Source organism: Ictidomys tridecemlineatus, chromosome 3 (assembly GCF_052094955.1).
Source record: "Ictidomys tridecemlineatus isolate mIctTri1 chromosome 3, mIctTri1.hap1, whole genome shotgun sequence".
Lineage (NCBI taxonomy): Eukaryota > Metazoa > Chordata > Mammalia > Rodentia > Sciuridae > Ictidomys > Ictidomys tridecemlineatus.
In genome coordinates, this window is record NC_135479.1 from 162,766,059 (window position 1) to 162,776,962 (window position 10,904).

General features: G+C 33.8%; 1 pseudogene; it reads left to right on the plus strand.

Annotated features, from left to right (window-relative positions):
- Positions 1–8,246: 8,246 nt before the first annotated feature.
- Positions 8,247–9,598, plus strand: LOC101965883 (nuclear autoantigenic sperm protein-like; annotated as a pseudogene).
- The last annotated feature ends 1,306 nt before the right edge of the window (positions 9,599–10,904 follow it).

The window sequence follows — 10,904 nt, forward strand, 5'->3', positions numbered from 1 at the left end:
ATTAAAAAAATGTGAAAATTTAAAGAAAACTTGAGTATATATATCTAGCAAGTGGAGAATTTCAGAATTAGAAAAATTAAGAGATGTTTTTATTCAGTTAGTATTTTATATTGAAGAAAACGTTTTCATTAAATAAACTCATATTGAATACCTACCATCATTAAATAAAAATCAAATTCAATATGAATCTTTGATTTTGAAAAAAAAATAGTAAAATATGGGAAGGACTTGCAGTCTGATCATCAGTTTTTCTTGCAAGTTAAGTATCTTTCTTTGGCCATAGGAATTTAACACCCCAAATATCAAAAACAGAACATAATGCAAAATTACTACCTTATACTTGTATCTAATTCTATCTTATTCTACGTTTATACCTGGTAATTCACAGAAAGTATATTAACTGGTAGAGCTGTAGCTCCTTGAGCAGTGATGGTCTTGGTGTCTCAATGGAATGGGTACTCCTTATAGAAATTGTAGAAGATCAGTGACAAGGCTCTGAGATGAGTCACATTAGAAAATCTAGAGTCAATAAGATATGATAGAACATTCCAGCATCAATAAGATATGATAGAACATTCCAGCATTGACACACATTCCAATAAATCTAGGAAGCATTTCAAATCTTGGGCATAGAAGTTGTTATACAAAGAAAAAAAATTATTTTCAGAAGCTCGTACTGAGTGCTGCCAGACACCACAGCAAAAACTCAGTACTATGTGAGGGAAGGGAATAGAGGCAACATCTGGTATCAGCTTTGCCAATGAGCCTTTCAGAGATGCAGGTGTCCAGAGCCCATGGTTTGTGAATATAGGCCAGACTGGGAAATACCTTAACATATGTAGGTTAATTGTGAAACTATGTTTAGAATAGCTGGGGGAAATTACAATATGTAAATTCTTTCCCCCTTAGAAGACAATTTGAAATACTGCTGCCTTCTGGCAAAGTTCAGAAATTTGTAGTGGTGACAGCCTCCATCACTAGGTCTTATCTGAAAAGCTTTTTCTTTCTCATACAGCATATTCAAATTCTTAATTTACAGTTCCCCTTGGAAGTCCCACATTTTTGGATGGACAGTGTTACATGGAGGTGGTATCTGCTGATGGCACAACCTGGACTATCTCTCAAGAGCAGGCTCCTCTATCCAGTGCCACAACAGAAGCATAAGCCTTCTCCCAGGCAAGACTTTCTCAGTTCCACATTTGCTTTTGCTGGAAATTCATCCATGAGGGTATTCTGAAGTAAAACCACAGTGAGCTTCTGCCATGTGCTTCTTATCACTCTGCCTTTCCTTTTGACTATGCAGAAATATGATAACATTTCATGAGCTGCATATATTACTACAGTAGGATTTTTTTCTAGAGTGAGATATCACTGGTGTTTTTGTTTCTCTTTTAGAAATAAAAGAGATTAAATTATGACAGCTTAAAGTATCTGTAGTTCAACTTTTTCCTATCCAGTGTACTTTGTATTGGAATCAAATACTTTTTAAAATTTCAATTTCTACTTGCATTCTGTCTCAGATAGTTTTCTACTACAACCTTTAGGTTTAGAATTGTGCAGTCTTTCATAATTCAAATGAGTTTTCATAATCCATATCTCTCTGTCTATCAAGATCATCTGCTATTCAAAACAGCATTTAAACATTCACTGTATACATACATAGAATAATTCTTTCCAGAAGTTATTTTAACATGAGATATTCTCTCAACAACCATCCATCCACTATTATCGTATCTGAATCTTTCTTAAAATACCTTGTTTCTTACAATCCTTTAAAGATTTATTTTTTTCCTTTGATTTTACCCTCCCTCCCTCTCTTTCTTTCTTTCTCTTTTGTTGTTTAATTATGTTGAGGATTGAACCCAGGTCTCCTACATGCTAGGCAATCTGTATACGGGGTAAAAATGGGAGTTCATAACCCACTTGAATCTTATGTATGAAATATGGTATGTCAAGAGCTTTGTAATATTTTGAACAACCAATGATATTTTTTATATATATATATATATATATATATATATATATATATATATAGAGAGAGAGAGAGAGAGAGAGAGAGAGAGAGAGACTGTCTCACTAGATTGTCCAGGACAGCCTGAAACTTGTGATCCTCCTGTCTCAGCTACTTAAGTAGCTGGGATTACAACCCTGTGCTACAGTGTCTGACTCCCTTAAAATTTTAATTCTATTGCCTGGGGATTTTAATTCTGTATTACCTCAGAATTTTCAGAAACTAACAGAATTTATCAGAACACAAATCATGACACCTCAAAATTCAACTAATAAATATTTTAAATTATCTTAATCAATTCCATTCAAATTGGTTCTGATTATGTGTATATGGGAGTTTTGTTTCACAGCTTTAAGTACTCCAAGCTCAGAATTCCTCAAACTTCAAACTTCTAGGGATAATAAAAGAAATTGGGACGTTATCTCAGACTACCAGGGGACATTGTTATTAGTGTCTTGGATAGCAAATCAATCTATCAGCCTTCCCTCCTGGAGGAAGAAACTATCTTTCTATTCCAAGGATGTTTTCTATAAAAACACATTTGAACAGATTTTCTCGAACAAATTTGTCAAAACTTGTGCAGAAATACTAGAGACGCATGTAGAATTATCTATTGACATTTCTCAGGTAGTATCCACCAAAAGAGGACCAAAGGACAGCAATAATATTCCTACTATACAAAAGAGGCAATTGAGAGCATCAAATTCAAGACCTTGCTTCTTGTTTATTATTAAAACACCACTAGAACTCACCTTCATTATACCAAATGTTTCAACCTGCATAAAATGCCTTGATTCAATTTATGTAACATGTATTATTTTTTAAATATTCAACACTCAAGCAAATATTTGGGCATTTGTTTAAATCTGTCTATCCTACATTGTAATACATCTGTTATCACTAATGTACCCCTTAAAAATGGTGGAAGAGAATTCTAAGTATATCAATAGGCTGGAGCTCAAGTGAAGGAGGAAGAGAGGTGTTAAGCTGCATGAACCTAGTTTATCATCATCAAATCACCAATTGGGTTATTTTATATCTTTCCACACTCCCTTTTTGTTGTTGTTGTTGGAATGAGATATAAAGAGAGAATATAATTTAGGAATAACTATCCTTGTAACTCTTGTGGCAATCAGGAGTAGAGAATGAAAATTAGTAGGAGTATTATAAGTATTTAATATATATAAGATATTTTCCTTCATATGTTAATGATTTATGTATAATACTACTTGTTTTTCTGCCTACACATATGTGCATGTTTATCAGCATGAAGGGAATTGTTACTTTTTACTTCCTCCTCAACATTGTCAGTATCTGGTATTATCAATCGATGATGACAAAGTAACATTGGTTATTTAGAGCAGGCAGTTTGAGTGCTACTTTAAACTATAAACATTGTTGTATCAGAAAGGCATATGTGATTTTACATCAAACAAGAATATTAGGGCAATTTCAAGATTGGTTTAGTGGCTATTGGTTCCCCATATATATCTGTATGGTCTCATCTTTAGAATTATTATTGTTTGGCATTTTGTGCAATTTATTTATGTTCTTAGCTTTTGAGTTAATTCTGTTACTACTTTTCTCATACCTATTTGGACCCATTAATTACCATTTAATCCCAACATTGAACATATTGCCAACCATTTTTAATTTCATTTTTAATTCAACATTTTTTAATTAGCAATACAATTTTATATGTTTATTGTGTATGATATTTTGTTTTAGTTATATATTGTGGAATGGCTAAATCAATCCAATTTTTATATGCATTTTGGGTGAACGCTTAATATTTACTCTCTCAGTGACTTTTGAAGTACACAATACACTGTTATTAAGTATAATTATAATGCTGCCTAATAGATTTTTTGAATTATGCCTTTGTCTAATTGAAATGGAGGAGATAAAAGACCACTTAAATAAAGAAATAGAAATAGTATAAAGAAATTAAACAGAAGTTTAAGAAAAACAAAAGGAGACAGAAGCAAAGTGCAGGTTCAAAGTAAAAGAGGCTGCTTGTCTGAGCTGTCAGCTTTATTTATATCAATAGATTACATTAGGTCATTGGCATCATTAGTACATATTGTCCATTGTATAAAGTTATTGTTATGCAGGCAGGTTAGGGTGCGGTGCCATAATTGTGTTGTCTAACAAGAGTGTTTCTTTATTCTCAAAAGCTGAGTGTCTGGGATTAAGGTCAAGCCTGATAAGACTCTAGCACAGAGCCTTCTCATGAAGGACATTACCATAGCAGCTAGGCATTGAGCATGTATTAGTTATCTTATTAGTTCCTGGGAGAAACTGCAGAATATTCCAATTGTGGAAAACAAAACACTTGTCATTCCTTGGGACTTTACGCACAAGAGAAAATTTGCTGGTTTGTTCATTTCCACAGCCAGAATACTTACACAGAACTCCTGGAAATAATAGACAAGAGGCACCGAATTAAAAACTCACTTGAAATCATCACTAACAAATCAGATTGCATAGAAAATAGAACTTCAGCCTTCTAAGATAGACCAGAGGCCTTGAAGAAAAACACGAATTTGAGTATATAATATATAATAAAGAGGAAAAAAATAGAAAATGATCAAAATGTATAATAAATCTTGAACAACATCAAGAGACAAAACATGAAAAGCATTGGGATAGATTAGAATATAGCAATGCCAGCAAAAGGCATTAAGAATATTTTCAATGAGATTTTCCAAGAAAAAATTCCCCACCTCTTAAATGAGGTATACATACAGATACAAGAGGCATACAGGACTGCAAATAGACCAGACAAAAAGAGAAGTTCTCCAAGACAACATCACAATCAAAATGCCAAAAGTAATAGATAAGGAAACAATATTAAAATCTGCAAGAGATATAGAGACAAACTCATAAGTCTCATTTCTAACTTCTCAATTCACACACTAAAATCAAGGAGGGCTTGGACTGAGATAGTCCAAATTATAAAGGCAAACAAATGCCAAAAAGTTTGCTTTACTCAGCAAAAAATCTTTTTCGTATTCAATGAGAAAATAAAATATTTCCATGGCAAAGATAAACTAAAAGAATACATGACAACCAAGCCAGCACTACAAAGAATCCTCAAAGAAATATTGGACACAGAAAAACAACAACAACAACAACAAAAATGCAAAACAAATAAGTGAAGGTCAGTAGAAAGACTAATGAGATAAATGGGAATTAAGAAAGAAATAAATATAACATAAAACCAAAATGGCAGCATACCAAAACATACCCATAATAACACTGAATATAAATGAGCTCAACTCTCCAATTAAAAGACACAGACTAACAGAATATATCCCAAAACAATATTCAACTACATCACATTGGCAGGAATCTCATCTCATAGGCAAAGATGGTCATAGCCTGAAGTTGAACCTTCCAGGATGAAAAAAATATTCCACACAAATGGAGTTCAAAAACAAGCCAAAGAGATATACTCATAGCTGACAGAGCTGATTTCAGGCAAAAAGTAAACAAAAGAAACAAGAAGGCCTTTGCATCCTGGTAAAGAGAATAATCCATTAAGAAGATATAACAATAATAAATATATGTGCTTCATATATTAATGTACCAAGTTACACTTACAGAAGATACTCCTTGACATTAAATCCCAGGTAGACCCCAATACAGTAATACTGGATGATTTCAATAAACCCTTATCACCAATAGACAGATCATCAAAGTATATAATCAATAAAGATATATGCAACTTAAATAATACGATAAATCAAATGGACGTAATAGAATTTACAGAATTATTTCATCCCCAAACAGCTAAACCAACCTTCTTCTCAGCAGCTCATGAAATCTTTTCCAAAATAGATCATATTCTAGGTCACAATACAAGTCTAAGAAAATACAAAATGTTCGATGTAATCCCATGAATTCTATCATATCATAAAGGAATAAAACTAGAAATCAACAGCAAGAAAATAATAGAAAACACATAAATACATGAAAATTAAACAATACTCTTTTAAATGAAGAATGTATCAAAGAAGAAATGAAAGAAAAAACTAAGAAATTCTTAGAAACAAACAAAAACAAAGATGCATCATATCAAAACCTTTGGGGCAGAATGAAAGCAGTACTAAGAGGAAAACTCATTGCTCTGAGTACAATTTTAAATTCTCTATTTTTAAAAAAATAGAGAAAACCTAAATAAATAAACTTATGCTCTACCTCAAAGTATTAGAAAAAAGAACAAAATAACTCTAGTCAGTAGAAGACAAGAAATAACAAGAATCAGAACTGAAATTAATGAAATTGAGAATAAAAAAACAACACACAGGATCAATGCAAGAGAGTTGGATCTTCAAAAAGATAAATAAGATCAATAAGCCCTTAGCCAAACTAACCAAAAGAAAGAGATGACAGGAGTCAATGATATTAGAGATAAAATGGGAGACATTACCACAGATACTTCTGAAATCCAGAGGATCATTAGAAACTAATTAGAAAATTTGTACTCCATTGAACTGTAAAATCTAGTAGACATTGGTAGATTTCTAAACATATATGATCTGCCCAAATTGAACCAGGAAGATATAGAAAGCCAAAATAGACCAATATACAAGTAATGACATTGAAACAGCAATTAAAAGCCTTCCAACAAAGAAAAGCCCAGGACAAGATGGATTCTCAGCAGAGTTACACCAGACCTTTAAAGAAGAACTAACCCCAGGCTATTTTAAATTATTCCACAAAATTGAAAGAGAAAGAACACTCTCCAAAATATTCTATAAAACCAGTATAACCCTGATTCTAATACCATAGACCCATCTAGACAATAAAAGTCTAGCCCAAATCTCTGATAACAGATGCAAAACTTCCTTAACAAAATATCAGCAAACTGTATTAAATAACATATTAAAAGAATAATACACCATGATCAAGTGAGCTTCATCCCAGGGATGCTAGCTGGTTCAACAAATGCAAATGAATCATTTGATCAAATCGATATGCAGAAATATATGCAGAAAAGGTCTTTGATAAAATACATCAACTATTCATGGTAAACACACTGCAAAAACTTGGAATAGAAGGATATTAACTCAACATTATAAAGGTTATACACAAGAAACACATAGCCAATGCAATACTGAATAGAGAAACACCAAAAACTTTTCCTCTAAAATCAGAAACAGTTAAGGTTGTCCACTTTCACCACTTTTATTCAATATATGTTTTGATGTGGGCGTGGCAGCACATACTTGTAATTCCAGCACCTCCAGAGGCTGAGGCAGGAGGATTGCAAGTTCAAAGCTAGCCTTGGGAAAGAGTGAGCCACTAAGTAACTCAGTGAGACCCTGTCTCTAAACTTCAGTAGTGATTTGGCTGAGAAAGAATTCAGGAAAACCACCCATTCAGAGTAGCCTTTAAAAGAAAAAAGAAAAGAAAACTGGGAAATTATTCTAACCAAGACTATAGAATTCTGAAGAAAGAAATAAAAGATGACTTCAGAAGATGGACACACCTTCCTTGTTCTTGGATAGGCAGAATACTATAATCAAAACAGTGCAGTGCAGGAGGCATCACAACATCCAAACTCAAATTATACTATAGAATTATAGTAGCAAAAATAGCATGGTATTGGCATCAGAATAGACCATGAAAACCAATGGAATTGTACAGAAGGCAAAGACACAAACTCCAATTTATATAGCTATCAGATACTTGACAATGGTGCGAAGAATATACATTGGACAGCCATTTAAACAAATGGTGCTAAGAAAACTGCATATCTACATGAATTTTGATCCCTGTCTTTCACCCTGCACAAAAGTCAAATCAAAATATTTCTGACACTTATAAATTAGACCAGAAACCTTGCAACTACTAGAAGAAAACATAGAATTAACACTCCATTCTATTTCTGCAGGCACTTACTTTCTCAGCAATTGTCATAAAGCTCAAGAAATAAAACCAAGAATCAATAAGTGGGATGGCATCAAATTGATAAGGTTTTGAACATCAAAGGAAAAAAATGAGTGACGAGAGAGCCTATGAAATGGGATAAACTCTTTGCCAGGTATTCCTCTGATAGGGGTCTTATATCCAGAATCTGTAAAGAATTCAAAAAAGAAAACAAGTAGCTCTATAATCTACCATTATCTGTCTTTGATAAGCCATTAATAAGTCTTTGGCTTCCAAGTTTCCTTCTATTTTCCTCACAGTTTCAATTCTGCTCACTGGTCCACCCTTGAGAGGAACCATGGACACAGAGTCCACAGCCACTGCTGCCATCACCTTGGAACTGGTTTCCATTGACAAGATTGAATATACTCTAGCTCTTTCTACCTCTGCAAATAAAGTGAGGAACCTAGATGTGACTAGTGAAGTTAAAAAATTATTGGGATTAAGACAGAAACATCTGGTGGTGGGTGATATTCCAGCAGCAGAAAAGCATTCTAGGAAGCAGCCAGCCTTTTAGGTAAGAGGTATGAAGAAACTAATGAATGTGGAGAAGACTTCTTTTTCTACGGAAAATCACAATTGTAATCTTCAAGAATGGAGAATGATGTGTTGGGAAATGCCTTGGAAGGTGTGCATGTTGGAAGAGGAAGAAGGAGAAAAAACAGAAGATGAATCTCCGGTAGAAAATAATGATAACATAGATGAAACTGAAGTCTCAGAAGTGGAAGTTAAAGAAAATGAAAAGGCAGAACAAACACCAAAAGAAAAAATTCTTGAAAATAGTCTCTCCAAGAAAATTAAGGAAAGGAGATTGGGAATCTAGAGCTTCTTGAGATATATTGGACTTAGCAAAGATCATTTTTAAAAGCCAATAAACAAAAGAATCCCAGCTTTATGCTTCTTAGGAACATATTAAACTTGGAGAAGTTTATGTTGAATCTGAGAATTATATCCAGGCTATGGAGGTGTTCCAGACTTTCCTAAACCTGCAAGAGCAGTGTCTAGAAGCCCATGATTTTTGTCTTCTTGCAGAGACTCACTACCAGCTGAGTTTTTGCCTATGGCTATAACTCTCAGTGTGATGAGGCAGTGGCACAGTTCAACAGATTTATTGAAGCCCTTGAGAAGAGAATGGCTGTACTAAATGAACAAATGAAAGAGGCTGAAGGACCGCCTACTGAATATAAGAAAGAAATGGAGGAGTTGAGGAATTACTACCTGAAATTACAGAAAAGATAGAAGATGCAAAAGATTCCCAGCCTAGTGGGAAATGTAGCTGAATTGGCTCTGAAAGCTACTCTGGTGGGGAGCTCCAGTCCAGGTTTCACTTGTAGTGGAGGAGATGCTTTAATTTCCATGATTGACAGTAGAAAATCAACAGATAGTGCTTCCTCATCAAATTGTGTAACTGATATTTCCCACTTTTTCAGAAAGAAGAGGAAACCAGAGGAAGAGAGCCCCTGGAAAGATGATGCAAAGGAAACCAAAGAGAAGCAAGAGGTGAATGGAGGCAGCGGGGATCCTATGCCCAGTGGAAATGAAGTTTCCAAAAACATGCAGGAAGAAGAGGCTGAGAATCAAGCAGCAAGCGTGGCAGCAATGGAGGAGACAGTGGAGGCTGGAGCTATAATTGAAAGCACTGCCTGTTAAGAGGGAGAAGCACCTTCCTCCCAAGAGAAAGTGTTTTTGTATATTTTTTTTCACTTTGGGGGATTCTTTTTTTTATAACTTCAGTGAAGATTGTAAGCAAAAGAAGAAGAAAAAATATCTCAATTGATAAATGGGCAGAAGTTCTAAACAGAAACTTCTCAAAAGAAGAAACACAAATGGCCAATAAATATATATATAAAAAATGTTCAATATCTCTAGCAGTTAGGGGAAAGCAAATAAAAGTTACACTAAGGTTTTATCTCACTTTAGTCAGAATGGCAATTATTAAGAACAAGTAATAATAAATGTTGGCGAGGATGTGGAGAAAAAGGAAACTCTTATATTGTTGTTGGGACTGAAAATTAGTTCAACCATACTGGAAAGCAGTATGGAAATCCCTCCAAAAACTAGCAATGAAGCCACCATATGACCAAGATACTTCACTTGGTATTTATCAAAAAGATCTAAAATTAGCAATCCATAGAGGTACAACCATGTCAATGTTTATAGCAGCACCAATCACAATAAACAAATTATAGAATCAACCCAGGTGTCTGTAACTATTACTGGATTAAGAAAATGTGATTTAAATATACATTCATACAAGAGAGTTTTACTCAGCCTCAAAGAAGAATGAAAGGGTGTCTTTAACCAACAAATGAACAGAAATGGAGAATATCACACTAAAGGAAATAAACTAGATTCGGAAAACCAAAGGTTGAATATTTTCTCTCCCATGGGAAAGCTAGAGCAAAAAATGGGAAGGAAGATAGCTGGGGATCAGATACCATAAAAACACAGGAGGATTAGTAGAGTAGAAAAAGGAGGATGAGAGTGAGAGGGGAAGGAAAGGAAAAGAAGGATAAATGGAAGGGATTTAACAAAATCATGCTATATTCATATGCAAAACTATCAAAAGGAATTTCACTTTTATTTATTTGTAGGATAAAGGAAGTTTAGCAGAGGAGAAAGAATACAAAGAGAGAGTAGGAGAGGACAAAGAGGGGAATGGTTTGGAAATCAGATTCCTTGCACTAATTATTTGGTCAACATGAAATCAAATTACTATGTGTTATTATGGTGTCCCAATAAAAACATTTTTTTTAAAGCTGTGAGTACTTGTGAATAGTATGTATTAAATTATTTGGTATAGGTTTTTGCATACATCTATAAAACCTATTTGTTCAGCCTTTTATATTATTATACAGTTTTTATTTAGGGAATAGTAATAATAAGATAAATATGTTTAACTCTTCTAAGTTGATGTAGATCTTTCTTTTACATATTTTGAGATCAATACATTAGG